The following is a 17,922-nucleotide window of genomic DNA, read 5'->3' as shown; positions in this document are numbered from 1 at the left end:
GAGCACACCAAAATAAAACACACCAAATAGGGAACAATATTTACACAAAAGGCTGCAGTGCAACTCATCTCACTCTGGATGGAAAGAGCCGAGGGACGGACGCTGCAGAGGACTAGGTCTGGGGAGCAGGGATGCAACAGCCAATCGGAGCGGGTGGTGGGCGGGATGGGAGGCGGGAGGGAGGGCCGAGTGGGAATCAGGAAGTGCCGCGAGAAGGAACCTCGAGGGAAGCGGGAATCACCAGGGCACAGAGCCCACCAAAATAAAACACACTAAATAGGGAACAATATTTACACAAAAGGCTGCAGTGCAACTCACCTCGCTCTGGATGGAAAGAGCCGAGGGATGGACGCTGCAGAGGACTAGGGCTGGGGAGCAGGGATGCAACAGCCAATCGGAGCGGGTGGTGGTCGGGATGGGAGGCGTGAGGGAGGGCTGAGTGGGAATCAGGAAGTGCTGCGAGAACAACCTCGAGGGAAGCGGGAATCACCAGGGCACAGAGCCCACCAAAATAAAACACACTAAATAGGCAACAATATTTACACAAAAGGCTGCAGTGCAACTCACCTCGCTCTGGATGGAAAGAGCCGAGGGATGGACGCTGCAGAGGACTAGGTCTGGGGAGCAGGGATGCAACAGCCAATCGGAGCGGATTGTGGGCGGGATGGGAGGCGAGAGGGAGGGCCGAGTGGGAATCAGGAAGTGCCGCGAGAAGGAACCTCGAGGGAAGGGGGAATCACCAGGGCACGGAGCCCACCAAAATAAAACACACTAAATAGGCAACAATATTTACACAAAAGGCTGCAGTGCAACTCACCTCGCTCTGGATGGAAAGAGCCGAGGGACGGACGCTGCAGAGGACTAGGTCTGGGGAGCAGGGATGCAACAGCCAATCGGAGCGGGTGGTGGGCGGGATGGGAGGCGGGAGGGAGGGCCGAGTGGGAATCAGGAAGTGCCGCGAGAAGGAACCTCGAGGGAAGCGGGAATCACCAGGGCACGGAGCCCACCAAAATAAAACACACTAAATAGGCAACAATATTTACACAAAAGGCTACAGTGCAACTCACCTCGCTCTGGATGGAAAGAGCCAAGGGACGGACGCTGCAGAGGACTAAGTCTGGGGAGCAGGGATGCAACAGCCAATCGGAGCGGGTGGTGGGCGGGATGGGCAGCGGGAGGGAGGGCCGAGTGAGAATCAGGAAGTGCCGCGAGAAGGAACCTCGAGGGAAGCGGGAATCACCAGGGCACGGAGCCCACTTAAATAAAACACACTAAATAGGCAACAATATTTACACAAAAGGCGGCAGTGCAACTCACCTCGCTCTGGATGGAAAGAGCCTAGGGACGGACGCTGCAGAGGACTAGGTCTGGGGAGCAGGGATGCAACAGCCAATCGGAGCGGGTGGTGGGCGGGATGGGATGCGGGAGGGAGGGCCGAGTGGGAATCAGGAAGTGCTGCGAGAAGGAACCTCGAGGGAAGCGGGAATCACCAGGGCACGGAGCCCACCAAAATAAAACACACTAAATAGGCAACAATATTTACACAAAAGGCTGCAGTGCAACTCACCTCGCTCTGGATGGAAAGAGCCGAGGGACGGACGCTGCAGAGGACTAGGTCTGGGGAGCAGGGATGCAACAGCCAATCGGAGCGGGTGGTGGGCGGGATGGGAGGCGGGAGGGAGGGCCGAGTGGGAATCAGGAAGTGCCGCGAGAAGGAACCTCGAGGGAAGCGGGAATCACCAGGGCACGGAGCCCACCAAAATAAAACACACTAAATAGGCAACAATATTTACACAAAAGGCTACAGTGCAACTCACCTCGCTCTGGATGGAAAGAGCCAAGGGACGGACGCTGCAGAGGACTAAGTCTGGGGAGCAGGGATGCAACAGCCAATCGGAGCGGGTGGTGGGCGGGATGGGATGCGGGAGGGAGGGCCGAGTGGGAATCAGGAAGTGCTGCGAGAAGGAACCTCGAGGGAAGCGGGAATCACCAGGGCACGGAGCCCACCAAAATAAAACACACTAAATAGGCAACAATATTTACACAAAAGGCTGCAGTGCAACTCACCTCGCTCTGGATGGAAAGAGCCGAGGGATGGATGCTGCAGAGGACTAGGTCTGGGGAGCAGGGATGCAACAGCCAATCGGAGCGGATTGTGGGCGGGATGGGAGGTGAGAGGGAGGGCCGAGTGGGAATCAGGAAGTGCCGCGAGAAGGAACCTCGAGGGAAGGGGGAATCACCAGGGCACGGAGCCCACCAAAATAAAACACACTAAATAGGCAACAATATTTACACAAAAGGCTGCAGTGCAACTCACCTCGCTCTGGATGGAAAGAGCCGAGGGACGGACGCTGCAGAGGAGTAGGTCTGGGGAGCATGGATGCAACAGCCAATCGGAGCGGTTGGTGGGCGGGAGGGGTGGCGGGAGGGAGGGCCGAGTGGGAATCAGGAAGTGCCGCGAGAAGGAACCTCGAGGGAAGCGGGAATCACCAGGGCACGGAGCCCACCAAAATAAAACACACTAAATAGGCAACAATATTTACACAAAAGGCTACAGTGCAACACACCTCGCTCTGGATGGAAAGAGCCGAGGGACGGACGCTGCAGAGGACTAGGTCTGGGGAGCAGGGATGCAACAGCCAATCGTAGCGGGTGGTGGGCGGGAATGGAGGCGGGAGGGAGGGCCGAGTGAGAATCAGGAAGTGCCGTGAGAAGGAACCTCGAGGGAAGCGGGAATCACCAGGGCACGGAGCCCACTTAAATAAAACACACTAAATAGGCAACAATATTTACACAAAAGGCGGCAGTGCGACTCACCTCGCTCTGGATGGAAAGAGTCTAGGGACGGACGCTGCAGAGGACTAGCTCTGGGGAGCAGGGATGCAACAGCCAATCGGAGCGGGTGGTGGGCGGGATGGGAGGTGGGAGGGAGGGCCGAGTGGGAATCAGGAAGTGCCGCGAGAAGGAACCTCGAGGGAAGCGGGAATCACCAGGGCACGGAGCCCACCAAAATAAAACACTCTAAATAGGCAACAATATTTACACAAAAGGCTGCAGTGCAACTCACCTCGCTCTGGATGGAAAGAGCCGAGGGACGGACGCTGCAGAGGACTAGGTCTGGGGAGCAGGGATGCAACAGCCAATCGGAGCGGGTGGTGGGCGGGATGGGAGGCGGGAGGGAGGGCCGAGTGGGAATCAGGAAGTGCCACGAGAAGGAACCTCGAGGGAAGTGGGAATCACCAGGGCACGGAGCCCACCAAAATAAAACACACTAAATTGGCAACAATATTTACACAAAAGGCTGCAGTGCAACTCACCTCGCTCTGGATGGAAAGAGCCGAGGGACGGACGCTGCAGAGGACTAGGTCTGGAGAAGCAGGGATGCAACAGCCAATCGGAGCGGGTGGTGGGCGGGATGGGAGGCGGGAGGGCGGGCTGAGTGGGAATCAGGAAGTGCCGCGAGAAGGAACCTCGAGGGAAGCGGGAATCACCAGGGCACGGAGCCCACCAAAATAAAACACACTAAATAGGCAACAATATTTACACAAAAGGCTACAGTGCAACTCACCTCGCTCTGGATGGAAAGAGCCAAGGGACGGACGCTGCAGAGGACTAGGTCTGGGGAGCAGGGATGCAACAGCCAATCGTAGCGGGTGGTGGGCGGGAATGGAGGCGGGAGGGAGGGCCGAGTGAGAATCAGGAAGTGCCGTGAGAAGGAACCTCGAGGGAAGCGGGAATCACCAAGGCACGGAGCCCACCAAAATAAAACACACTAAATAGGCAACAATATTTACACAAAAGGCTGCAGTGCAACTCACCTCGCTCTGGATGGAAAGAGCCGAGGGACGGACGTTGCGTAGGACTAGGTCTGGGGAGCAGGGATGCAACAGCCAATCGGAGCGGGTGGTGGGTGGGATGGGAGGCGGGAGGGAGGGCCGAGTGGGAATCAGGAAGTGCCGCGAGAAGGAACCTCGAATGAAGCGGGAATCACCAGGGCACGGAGCCCACCAAAATAAAACACACTAAATAGGCAACAATATTTACACAAAAGGCTGCAGTGCAACTCACCTCGCTCTGGATGGAAAGAGATAGGAAGGTAATGAGGAGATGAAGGGCAAAAGAGTTTCATCTATGAATTTCAACATGTTCTCCAACACTGACCCCACTAGGGAAACAATTGGTCTTCCCGGTCGTTTTTTGCTGTTCTTATGTATTTTCGGAAGAAAATATATAGTTGGTGTGATGGAGTTGGTCGTTTGTAGAAATTTGCAATTGTCTTCAATTAGAATGACTTTCTGTTCCCAACCTGCTACAAATTTCTTTACCTTCGCTTCTAATGCTTTTGTTGGATTTTTTCCACATTTTTCGTAGCTTTTGTTATCGTTTAACTTTTTGTATGCCTCCTTAACATAGTTTTCACGAGTCATTAGGACAATATTTCGTCCTTTATCTGAGGGCTTAATCACACAGTTTGTTAGGTTGCACAGTTCATTGAGGGCCATTCTGTCCTTCATGGTTAAATTGCTTCTCTCTTTATATCTTTTGTTTCGTCTGAGCTTTTTTAAGTCCTCAATTACAAGTGTTTGGAACGCTTCTATGTTGTTGGCGGTGTTAACCATAGGATTGAACTTTGATTTTTGTTTCAGTTTACTTTTAACTGTCCATTCCGTTCTGATGTCCAACTCTTGAAGGTCAATTGATTCCATCTCTTGATCATCATTGACTGTTCGGCCTTTTTGGAGCTCAACTAAGTCAGCGAGAACCCCCATTTCAGAAATGGTAATATGTGTTTTACCTTCCGGTAGTATCTTTTTCTGTGCCTTTAAATCTGTGATGGCAAAGAATTTTTTCAGATGTAATTTTCTAATATACTGGTCGAAAACGATCCGAGTTTGCACATAGTTGAAACTGGCTGTTGGACAGAAATTCAAAACCATACTCAGAAACTTTGTTTGATTATCGGTCAAAGTGTGATCCGGCAAGTTTGTGATCTTAAAACTTGTCTCAATATCGTCACTTGCTTTTTCTAATTGCCAGAGCGCAGCGATCTGGCCGGGGTAATCTTCGGGGCATTTGTTTCCCCTCTGCCCCCTCCTCATTTTTTTCAGCCTCCTCCGCCTCTGCCTTTTGCTAATTTTCCACCTCTTACTTGTTTTTGTTTTTTACCATCTTGACAAAGCAGTCTCATTTCGTCTACAAAATTTAGACGTGTGCTTGACTCTTCATTTTCTCTACCAGTCACATCTGATTCTGATGCTGAGGAGATGGATCCGCTGTTACCATCCTTTGTCACTGATGTCATTTTTTCAACCGGGATTGATGTCTGTCTTAGTTGCTGGAACCTTTTGGCAAACGTGTACACTCTGCCTTTCTCGTAGTCTTCCTTATCTCTCAGGAATTACCTCTGTTTCCTCTGTTTTATTTCTTCTTCGTAGTTGGCCATATTTTTCATCATGCTGTTTTTCAGTTTTTTGCCTCCTCACTTTCAGGTATCAGCTTCAGTTGATCCTCCATTTCCTGAAATGTGTCCAACAATTTAACCCTGTCAGTGCCGGCATATTTTACTAGCATCTTTAGAAAAGTTTTGGAGCACCATTTGTCGTTTCGTTCCATTCATGGAGCATTTTCGGGTCCTATTCTTCGAAGGATGGAATGGTTAAGATTCTTAAACCTTGTGGTATTCTTCCGACATCAATATAATTTTTCAAGTAGTGCTCCTCCCACCATTTACTGATTTCTTTCTTTTGTAACTTTTCCAATTCTTTAAGTAAAGTGATTTTATTATTGTCCTCAAGTGCCGGTATGTTTTTGGGTTGTTTATGGCTGATGTTCAGTGTTTCATTAACTAAATCTAGGGCTTGTGCCCTTCTTGTTGCTTCTTTGTGGGCTTGGGAAGCGGCCATGTTATGCTTGGTGTTAAACAGTCTGGTTAACAAGCTGGTATCATTAGTGTCTTGGATTCAAATGTTATGTTGGAAAGAATGACTTTTACGTTCTGTGAAGGAACCAACTGCACTTCTCTCAGTCGATCATGCCGGTTGTGGATTTATGTAAGGCTGAATAATGTAGCTTTTGTTTAAAAGTGCTGCGTGGCAAAAGCAGTTACGGGACGGGGAAGACAAGACTGACTCACCTGTCCTCACTTTTCCGACACGTTCTCCAACGTACAGGTCAGATCCGCCGCATTGAGTTTTGCCTCGACTGCCACAGATAGCGATACTGCATCCTTTGCCTCACTTTATAAACAGCCAGAGCTGCTCTGGGACATCCGTCTTTCTTCTTGTGATGATTGCCGTGCGCTCAACTGATGCTTTCCCCACCGGTGCTTCCTCAACGTTTTCACGCTGCAACGTGTAAATATGTTTTCAAAAGAACTGACTGAACGTCAGTTATGCGAGGAGCACTCTCCTTCATACCATGCTTCAATAATCAGTCCATAACCAGCAAATCCATGATGGCTTCTTTATTAGTTAAAATACAACATTCTAGCTTCCCAGAAAAGTCGGCGCGTTTCGCGGCGTTACTTGCCGCTTGCTCACACCACCCATGTGCTGCCACCATAGTGTTTAAATACATAAAACATGCCTGCAGACATAGAAATGGGACATGGGGATCCTACGACCATGAACATAAAAGAGGGGACATAATTGTGTTTGTGCAGCCGACGGACATCTTTGAACAGGGCTTAGTCCCTACAAAGTTGAGCTACGTTAATCCATGATTAAATAATCATTTCGAGATTTACTCTTCATTCAATATGGATTGTCCAACCAACTAACCCATTATATTAGTTCCAATAAAAGTGCCTCCATTCAAACACGGTCCAATCGCTATAATGCCATATGGCTGACGGCGACAATTGCACAATCTCTTTATATAAAGTGCCTAGTGCTTTTATACATAAAGTGCATATTGCATACAAAAGTGCCTAGTGCTAGCAGCTTGCTAAAGTGCCTGGTGCTTTAGTGCATATCAACCTCTAATTATCATAAAGTGCTTAGTGCTTTCAACTTCAATTCAATATAAAAATCTATTTCTACTCTTCCCCGGTTTTTCTTCAATGTCTCTAGTCTGCAGTGATGTCAATTCACAATAACAAGAATAAAAACAAAACCTCCATGGTGACTGATAAAAAAGTGCATAAAAACCCAAAACACAACAACATATCATCAAAAAGTGCATATATATATATATATACATATATATATATAAATATATATTAATAATCAAGCTTGGACAGACAGCAATCTTACTAGGCCACTAGGCCAGGTGTAATTCAGATCGCGCAAGTGCAAAGGAAGGGGGAAAAGAAAATTGCGGGGGACAGGGGGAGGTTAAAGTGCAGTACATGGGATAATAAATCTCAAGATAAATAAAAGAACGCCCATCTGGTGGCTGTGCAGGGTGAGTACAGACATAAGTGCTGGTGGGCGGACTGTAGGGATACAGAAAACAGTCCCCAGGTGCAGGAGTTGCCTAATAAGGCAGTATAGGTGTGCAACTGGCAGGGCTAGGGCCTGAGATCAGGTGGGTGGCCAGCTAACCAGTGCAGTCTCAGTATCAGCCAGGAGTTCAGCAGGGGAGAGGGGGGAGAGAATCATAGCGGGTGACTTTAATTCAGATTATGCAGCTCCATATTATAGGGGATCTTGCTTCTTCATCTAAGGAAACTTGCTCTCTCTTGAAATCAACAACTTGAGAATTATAGAGGTGATATCCTCATCTCCTATTGCCTGTCATCGTAACCTGGAAGTGAGGAAGATCATCCCCTTGGATAGACCATGTTTTTCTCTCTAGGGAAATTTACATCATTAGTTCACCCTTATTTAACCAGTCCAACCTCATAAGCACTGACGTCTCTATCAACTTTACACACAATATTTCATTCATAGGTCTTGGTGGGATCCCTCCTTCACTCTTACTCTTCCTTGTAGAAATGGTCTTAGTGTACTTTGGAATTCAGTAAAACTAAATCTGTCTTTGCTAATTGTTTTTGAGAACAATTTGGCTTTTGGTGTAAGAAGTGTTTTTACCTATAGCGAGACTATTTTTGCTCGCCTATAAAGATTTTTAAGCAGTATTTGTGGGGGTAGAAAAATAGTAGAACATGTCTATAATGAACAAAGAACAGAAGCCTAAAAACTGATAATTGCAGAGTTGAGATGTATCCTAAGGTATAGACCAAGGCTAACTAGAGACTTCGACAGAGATTTCAAAACTTTTGTAACAGCATGAGATATTGAAGTGAATGATAGCCAGAATATTTTGTACACACTTAATGGCAAGAGACCCTCATACATTTGGGAAGCTACCAACTATGATCATTCTATGCAACCAACATTGTTGTTTGTACGATCACGGAGGAGGCGTGGGTGTCTCATTTCAAGACTATATATTCTGCCATTAACTCCTCCTCTTTAACAGTAGTGGTTGCTACTTCATGAACTTCCTAAATGGGAAGGACACTTTTTGGGAGATGGCATCCTGGCAGCAATCATAAAGTTGTAGACTTTAAAGGCCCTAGAACTGGACTACTGGAATGTCTCCTTGTATCCTTAAGTCAAACAACTTGTTTGGGGCCAGGATCCTGTATTTTTTGGTTCATGATATTATCCAGAAAGATATCTTAACCCCTATTTGGAACTTTTCTTATATCATTCCTATCTATAAGAGAAAGGAGATAGAGAGCAAGAGCCCAAGAAATGATGGACCAAGAGCGATCCTCGATGCCTGCAGCACGGTCTTTGCGGCATAGTTGCTTAGAGAGATGGATTCCTGGGTAGAGAAATTGGGCACATTTTATGGTTTCAAATAGGCTTTCAAAAATCACAGTGCACCTCTCCCAATGGCACTTTGCTATCTCATCTCCATGCTCTTTCTCACTTGAATTTGGGTAAAAACATCTACATTGCAAGCATAGGCATGACATGTGCTTTTGATCGAGTTATTAGGGAGAGACTGTTGTCTAAGCTGAGGACTTGAGAGATACTGAAAGGATTATTAAAATTGACAAAATATTGTTCTCTGTTGTGCTCTTTAGTGATCTATTTTGCCTGCTCCAGGGTGGTATCCTCGCCCCAAGTTCTTCAATGTATAAATTGCCTATCCGACAGATTATGGGGTCATTCCAGCTGCCTTCACGAAAGATTCCACTGCACTGGCTTGCATTAGCTGCTAATGTATTGTTTTTTCACCCTACACATATCGAGCAACAGAGAAAAATTTAACGTTTCTCGCTATGTGCAGATCTGAACAATTTAGAGATTAAGGATCAAAAATCATTATCTAAACAAAGAAACAGGTCAGTACGATCTGTCTTTGGTCGCTTGGCGATACACAACTGAATAGAGTTGACGTGCTGACCTACCTGGGCTTTACAATTTCTAATCACTCCACTAGGATACTTTAAGAACAGAGACTGAGGGATAAGATCAAGCCTTTGCAGGCCCAAATTCAGTGTATTTGTTGGCTCTTTCAGAGGGTTTAAGTTTTACCACTAAATAAGTTTTATTTTGGGAAAATAGGCCCAGGTTTCATTCATGGTCTAGATATTTTGACTTTCCTAACAAACTTAAAGGCTTGCTATAGACGAGGACCCTTTTAATTGCAGTGTCTGTTCCAAACTGCATTTCTCAGACATGAGCTGGGCTTGATTTCATTAAAATGCTTGGTACTATAAAAAAGCTTTCCTTCATTGTTTGCAAAGTTTGTCTGTCTGCCTAAGAATTCTCTATTTTCGGATCTCAGACAGCGTTTGTTAAAGAACAGGATTCCCTCGCTGGTATTGTTTGCCTCATGACAATAATTCATATTGAGAGAAATTGGCTCCGATATATGGGAACTAAGAAACAATCCAGTCGGAGTAAAGAAAAAGTTATATCTGTGGGAATGGAGGCAAACCATAAAGCAAATGGGAACCTATTCTCTATATTCGGAATATGCAGCTGTTGTTCATAGACGTGAGTACTTAACTAGCTGCCTGACACTCTTTCCCTGCAATAAATTGGGAACCCTATATACGCGAATCACATTTAATGAGATTGGTCCCCTGGAATAGGCTAGGTATACGATTGTGCTTGGTAGTACAAACATAGCTGTAGCCTCTGCCCTAATATAAATGCACCTGAAACTCTGAAACATGTGATTATCTACTGTCCACGAATGGTATGGTATAGTATTTTTTATTATAAGCGCCTATACACAGGTGAGTGTTTCAAAGCGCTCAAGGAGGGTGGGAACAAGGGAAAAAAACAAGATGCACAGAGCCTATCTATTCTGAGCCAATAATAGTCTGCACAGGCAGAGTAAGTGCGAAAAATGCTTTTAACAGTTTGAGCTACAGCAAATAGGCCTGACGAGGATTATGCAGTTTTACCAGTGCAAATTAAGGGGTGAAGACAAGGGAGAACAGACGATCTTCAGGCATGGTGCGTACGGATCATGCAAGTGCACAGACGGTCACAGGAAGGGGAGATCCAAGTGCACCCGGTCGGAGGAGACTGGGGTAAGTGCAGAGAGAGTCACTTTCTTGGGTTCATTCTTAAGTGCAGTGAGTGTGGGTGGCGTGTAGGGCCCTGAGTCAAGTGCGTAACAGGATTGGTAGGGAGTGCCATGGACTTGTGAAACTCTGAGATACACCTGCCAGCCAGACAGCAGCTATACGGAAGAGGAAGGAGAGAGGGAAAGAGCACGGAGCTAGGTTAGCAGGGTAGAGGGAGAGAGAAGGAAGAGGAGAAGAGGTCTTGAGGAGTTATGGCCAGCATCCTGTATTTTTTGGTTGATGATATTATCCAGAAAGATATCTTACACCCTACTTGGAACCTTTCTTATATCATTCCTATCTATAAGAAAGGAGATAGAGTGTGAGCCCAAGAAATGATTGACCAATAGGAATCCTGGACTCCTGTAGCACAGTCTTTGCAGCATTGTTGCTTAGAGAGATGGATTCCTGAGTAGAGAAATTGGGCTCATTCTATAGTTCCAAGTGGGCTTTCAAAAATCATACACATATAGAGTCCAATACTTTTATAAGTTTCTCAACCATGGATGGCTGAAAATGTGCTTTGCTGAAATGGGGATAAGACTGAACTACTATTGTTAGCCCCACTGACTCTCCCATCAAACTTGATGACCAGTATCTATCCTTCACCATCAACAACACCACCATCCCCATCCCCCAATCAGTCAAAACACAGGGATTCTATTTAGATTCGAACCTAACTATGTCTAGGCAAGAGAGCGCAATCGCTGCTTTGGCAGCCTACTACTCCAAACTCCTCAACGCCACCAGACCGTTGCTCTCCACCACAAATTGCCTGTCAATTTGTAGAGCCTGAATAGGCTCAAGGTTGGACTATTGCAATGTCATCTACATGGACATCTCAACTAAAAAATGTGGACAAACTCCAAACCATTCAAAATAACGCCCTTTGTGCAGCTGTGGGCATCCACAAAAGAGAACACACCTCAGTAGCCAGACAGCAAGCACCCTGGCTGCCTGTCCGCCAGTGCATTCTTTTCAAAACGCTTGCTCTCCCGCACACATGCACAAATGCATCCATCACACAGCACCCCCTACCTATCTCACAGAGTCATCATTCCTTATGCCTTCAGACCCACAAGAACACCATACGCCAATCTATTGCTGTTACCAGAGTTAAACATGCCATAGTGGGAGAGGCGAGCATACCCTTCATTGCCTCCAGGCACTGGAAGCAATCAGAACAAGACAGTTTGCCTAAAAAGTCACACACACCGCTTTAAGGCCTCTTCACAGCTACCACTACATGTCTAATATCAAAGAACTGTATTCTATTGACAATGAAGCATGATATGCAGCTCAACCCGTAACCCTGTGCTGCACTATCACATGAGTAACCAATCCGTCTTATCTAGGCTCAGGTATGGGCCATTGTAACCCAGGCACCTACCAAATAATACAACCAAGCCATGTTCTCCTGTGAGCAAATGTAACATAGCCACCTATCTATGTACTGTAATTAAGCCATTATCCTGTAACAGTGCAATACGAGCAAGCCTATATGCAATGCAAACAGAGAATGGCTCAACTTTTTCTTTCAATCCTCTTCTAGCAGGCAACTATGGAGGCAACACTGGATCCCAACCTTCAGGTAAGTGTCCATTTTCTTTATTCTGTGTACTGATTTGGAATGTGGAGTAAATGAGGTGAGCTGAATGATCTTGGTGGTCTATTTCTGAATAGGTTTTAACTGGAGTGTTTTGCCTTTAGTGGTGAGGGGAGCTAAGTATAAACCGCAACAGTGATACATTTGAAAGAGTAGTAAGGCTCTGAACACCTATTAAGGAAGGTCAGAATAACGTGTAGTATTTGGAAGCATTTGGAAATGGTGAAACCATTTGTTGTGATGTCTTTAATCTGAAGGATGAAAGTGAGCAAGCCATAGCATATGTGGCTGTTATAACACATCATACTTAAATCTGGTATCTACGTGCCGGGCGATTCCCAAGGTGTGAGGCCACTAGCTAACTGCTGGAGCACAGGAGTCCCCAGACTGGGGTACATCTTAACTGTAATGTCCCTTTAACAACGTTTTTTCGTCCATTGAATACATTTTCATAAGGGAAATAGTTTCATAATATTACATCACTGTATATAAGTTATTAATAGTTCCTCTTTTAACATATATGCGAGAACTATAAACCTTTAAAAAACATATTGTTTGCAATACATGCTTACGTGAGCCGTTATCAGCAGCGCATACTGCAATAGACAAATCAAAATAGACATTTGTCAAATGCCAGGCCCTCTGCCCATGATAGAAAAGTTATATCACTATTTTTTGTACTTAGTTTGGACAATTTCAAAAAAGTAAAACACTGGACAGATTTCCAAAAGCATCCTTTCAGGTCCTTGCTGAAGCTCCTTGTGCTGCAATTCCATCCAGCCCTCCGGCTGCAGCCGCAAGCAGATTTTCTTTCCCCATTTAAACCTACAGCTTTGGCCATGCCGTCTGCCATGTTAAGTAAATCAGAGTAGGCATTCAACCGTGACGAGGGCCAGGCCCATTGTCCATGCACCAAACTTATATGACTATTTTTCGTGCTTAGGTTTCGACACTTTCAAAAAAATATAACACAGGCCAATTTGCAAAAGCATCCATTCAGGTCCTTGCTGACACTCCTTGCGCAAGTTTGCTGCAATCCCGTCCAGCGCTTCAGGCTGCAGCCTTAAGCAGAAATGTTTTCCCCATTTCAACCTAGAGCTTCGGCTATGCCGTATGCCCCAATAAGCAACTCAGATTAGGCATTTGTCCTTGGTGAGGGCCAGGCCCGTTGTCCATGCACCAACCATATATCGTGCTTACATTTGTACACTTTGGAAAAATAAAACACAATATAGATTTACAAAATCATGCTTTCAGGTCCTTGCTGATGTCCCTGATGCAGGTTTGTTTTAATTCAGTACAGCACTTAAAGCTGTAGCCGCAAGCAGAATATTTCTTCCATTCAAACCTAGGATTTGGTCATGTTGCATGCCCCAATAATCAAATCAGAGTTCATGATTATCAAGTAATTGCAGGGTGGTAGAATGGGTAGATCACTGCGATTCATCTAGCACTTTAGAAAGATTACCCTGCTGCAAGCGATGGGGTTCGTTGTGAATGTGCCCTTCCTTCTTCAAGTGTTAGGTTCCGAATAGGAGAGTGAGTCCTGTTCACCTCAGCACTGTTATTCAATAAGTAACTGTTGTCGTAATGAAGCAGTCTTCAAAACCATTCTTCATGCTATATTTTTGATAGAAGTCAGCTGACACATGATTCAGCGATCTAGGGCCTTTCTCAAGGCATGTGGATTGTGGGCCTGTCATTGCTGCAAGGTTGTGGAAATGAGTCTGCCATCAAATCCCAATATTTTGTCCCACTATGGTCACAAATAAGGGTGGTTAATGATTTCAAGGGGTGGCTTGGTGACCACGTGGGCACCTGGTTCAGCGTGCTTGGTAATTATCTGCTGATTAGCATTTTGTCGGAGTGTATGCAGCAATATGTTAATGCAATCCTGTGCAGCACTGCAGGCTGTAGCCACAAACAGAACTTTAACCATGGGCAGAATTTCTTTTCCCATTCAAACCTATCCCAATTTTGAAAGACTTCACCACATAGCCAGGCCCTGGTGGCTATGCCCACTTTAACCCCATTGCCAGTCCTTCGTGGTCATGGGCAGTGGCTAGATTATCCGAGTCATGGCTTTGGCCATGACCTGGACAATCTGGCCACTTCCCATACCAACAGGCTATACCTCAGTCACCAAATGTATATCACTATTTTGTGTACCTACATTATGACACTTTTCAAAAAATAAAAAAACAGAGACATTTGCAAAACCATGGTTGCAGGTCCTTGCCAATGCTCCTTGCACAACTTTCCTGCAAACCATCCATGTTTTATTTTTTGAAAAGTGTCAAAATGTGCATACATAAAATTGTCATATAACTAACTTTGCTCCGCGTTGACAAAATCCATTCATACTTTGAAGAAAAAATCAATGTATCGTTCTATAATCTTTCGAAAATCTTTTGTGCAATTTCGAGAAATGGCAATAAAGTTATAAACCATCTAAACATTTTGAAACCCCACTAGAAATGTGCCATCTCTTCACAAAACCCCACCAAACTTTGCGAAAGCATTCAAATCTGGATCTTAAATCATTGTGCACACTTATGTGCAGATTTGTGAAATAGAACCACATTTATAAGCCGTTCAAATATTTTGCGATGCCCCTCTAATTTTGAACTCTCTTGGCAAAACAGCACCAAACTTTGTAGAACCATTCAAACTCAAGTCTACAGTGATATCGCAACATTTCATGCAGTTTCATTGAGTGGCGCCAAAGTTATACACCTGCTTTTCACCAACCCTGCGATGCAATAATATGTATGGATGCCCCCGAACATCCCAGATGTTCTCGAACATCACAGGGCTGCCCCTGGACTGTTCACGGACTGCCTGCTTGTTTGGCTTTTTGTGGCCATATCCCATTGATCGGGTTTGAAAGCCTACAATCCAAATATTCAAGGGGGAAAAGACTGATTATTTTTCCGAAATAATATTCAGTCTTTTCTCCCCTGAAAATGTACAACATGGCACCAGCCCCCACCCACACATCCCCAAACCAAGCCCCCACAAAACCCCCCACACCCTTTCTTACCTTGTGTCCCTGCAACACCTGTTCCCTTTCACTACCGTGATCGTGAACCAGCACTGCATGTTTTATTTTTTTTATTTGGGCTGACTGCAGGTGACACCCTTGCTTACAATATAGTAAGCAAGGGTGCGGGGGACACCCCCATAGCCGCGAACACCGAATTTGTGATTTGGTCAAACTTTTCGGCCGCAATTTGGATACATCACGCATTCAGGCTTTTAAGCTTGGTCACTTTGGCCAGTTCCATATCCCATCCCATCCTTATTACCCCTCACCTCCCCAGAGATTGTTTCATTAGTTTGACAAGTGCAATGTTGTGTTTTTCCGGGATGTTTGAGGATACCTGCCGCTGTCTGCGAATTCAACATGGCAGGCGTTCCCCTAAATATGACGCACCTCGCGCTTTTCACCAACCAATGAGTGGACAAGTGTGATGTCCACTAACATCTCTGCAAACATCATGCAGATCCCTGGACCAATTGGAGGTATTTCCGCAGAACAAACAGGGAAGTGGGTCAGTGGACCGAATCCAATATTGCCCATTTTTTGGGACATACTTTTTGGCTGTTTTAAAAAAAAACTTCTGGACGGATTTACACCAAAATTACAAAAGCACGCTTTCGGGATGAAGCCTGTGCTCCTGCTGCAAATTCGGTGAACATCCGTCCAGCGGTTTCGACTTTAGGCGTGAGAAAAACCTTTATAGCCAATACAAAACCACACATTTTAGGACCCCCCTTATAACTTTTCCACCCTGGATGAAACCTCACCAAACTTCACAGAATCAATCCGAGGGGGCCATATACTTCTTTTGCGGTTTAGCAAGGATTCGTGCAGGGTGGGGGTGAAGTTATAAGCCGCCCAAAAAGTGATCTTCCTATGGGTTGATCAACTTAACCATAACTAACAGGGCTGCTACTGCAGGCCCTTTAATATATATATATTAAATGAAAAAACATTGTTAAGGGGACGTTATGGTTAAGTTGCACTAATAAAAACCTATGAAATTCAATGGAAAAACATTGTTATAGGGACGTTATGGTTATAGGTAAACCCGAAAAACCTCAGAAAGTCACCAGTTATGGTAAGCTAAGCAACCATAACACACGCCTCCACCGTGCATGGCTAAGACAAACCGTCTTGACCCGTGTTGGGTGCATATATCGTAGGCAGGGTGAGACGGCTACCGTCTACCATAATGTTGGCAAATGCAAACCTCCCATCCCTATCCGTTAGCTTATCAGTAAATATGACGTCCGCTCTCTCCTTAACTGCTATCAGCACCCGGCCCTTTTATCTATGGCATTGGATTGAGCTTGTATCTTGTACCCTCTGAGATACACCTTCAGTTTGTCCTGGGCTCTTATGTGGCTTTTCCCTCTTGAGCATGCTCTCTATCTTTTTCCTCTTCACAGGGGATTTCAGGCCCCTTATGTTATATGATAGAATTCTAAGCTTCCCCATATTGACTTAGCCCGTTTTGAGTGTTATAGGTTCCCGAATTCTGAGATCCCTTCCATCTTCCGGAGTTCCCCTCCTACCCCACCCCCCCAAACTCCTGATCTCTCCCCAACTATAAACTTTGAACCAACTGTAATACTGAGGAGGGCCCGGGTACCTATGGATGCTAGGGCGTTGAGCCTATCACTCCCAGCCCTCAATGAACTCGGGGTGAACTTTGCAGGGGTTCCTAAACCCTGCATCTTCCTCAGTCCCTAGTGTATTCCCATTCCGGGGCCCCTACCTGCCGCCGAATTGTGCATTCTCCGGATATCCTTAATTGTTAACCTCTCTAACCTCTGGTTGTTCTGGCTGTGTCCCCTACATAATTGTCTTGACTGCACTTCCCCTCTATTCATTTGTGGTCTTCGTGGGGTTATTCCTTCCATTTTGCTTCTTCTTTTGTCGTACCTCTTACCAGCCTCTCAGCCTTTTGTGGTATTCTCCATTTGCCTTCCCTCTGCCCTGTCCATTATGTGGAGCCCTTCTCCACATGTAGTCACTCTTCTTTAATTGCCATCCCACGCGAACAGCAGACCAAACGGAAACATCCATTTGTATTGTATTTCCCTCGCCACCAATTCCTTAACTAGTGTGGCCATCTCTTCTTTTTTGTAATGTCACCAATGCCAGGTCCTGGCATTGGTCTTTTTTGTAATGTCACCAATTCCAGGTCCTGGTATAGCTGAATGTCCATCCCATTCATCCTTATGTGGTCCAGCTTTCTCGCCCTCCTTAAGATTTGTTCTTTTTGCGGGTATGAGGAGAGGGCTACCAGCACATCTTTTGGCCTTTCCCCTGGTGTGCCTATTGTTTTTGGGCCCACTCTGTGCACCCTGTCGATCCCAATGATTTCCAACTCTTGCACCTCCAGTATATCTATAAACACCTCCTGGACTGCATTTTTGAGATCCTTATCGAGTACCGACTCCGCCATGTTCCATGGATCTGCGGGACCTGTTTTGTAGGTCCTCACATTGGATCTCCAGGTTGTGGGTCAGCCTCATCAGGTGTTCCTTTGTCTCGCTGTTTTGCTGTGCTTCTTCTTCTGCATTTTGGACAATTCTCTCGAGCGTGTCTGTCCCCTCTTCCAGTCCGTCCACATCTAACTTCAGTTCTTGGACCACCTGCTTCATTTCAGTTCTCAACGTGGCGAACTGGTCCTGCACCATTGACATAAACTTGTCCTGTAGCTCCATGAACCATGTATGCATATCCTCCCTTGATGGTGGTAGT

The 17,922-nt window shown here is 45.9% G+C and overlaps 1 long non-coding RNA gene across 2 annotated transcripts in view; it reads left to right on the top strand.

Annotated features, from left to right (window-relative positions):
- LOC138581600 (uncharacterized) overlaps positions 1-17,922 on the top strand; it is a 965,149-nt gene that overhangs the window by 261,289 nt on the left and 685,938 nt on the right. The window contains exon 3 of one of the 2 annotated variants that reach the window (XR_011304989.1): positions 12,093-12,131. The exons of the other annotated variant lie outside the window; for it this stretch is intronic. This is a non-coding gene — a long non-coding RNA (uncharacterized lncRNA). Of the gene's footprint in view, positions 1-12,092; positions 12,132-17,922 lie in introns of those variants that run through there. 2 annotated transcript variants of the gene reach the window in all.

Source organism: Ambystoma mexicanum, chromosome 1p (genome assembly GCF_040938575.1).
Source record: "Ambystoma mexicanum isolate Mex_15411 chromosome 1p, UKY_AmexF1_1, whole genome shotgun sequence".
NCBI lineage: Eukaryota > Metazoa > Chordata > Amphibia > Caudata > Ambystomatidae > Ambystoma > Ambystoma mexicanum.
Note: the sequence above shows the minus strand (reverse complement) of the source record. Positions and strands in the feature narration are given on the sequence as shown.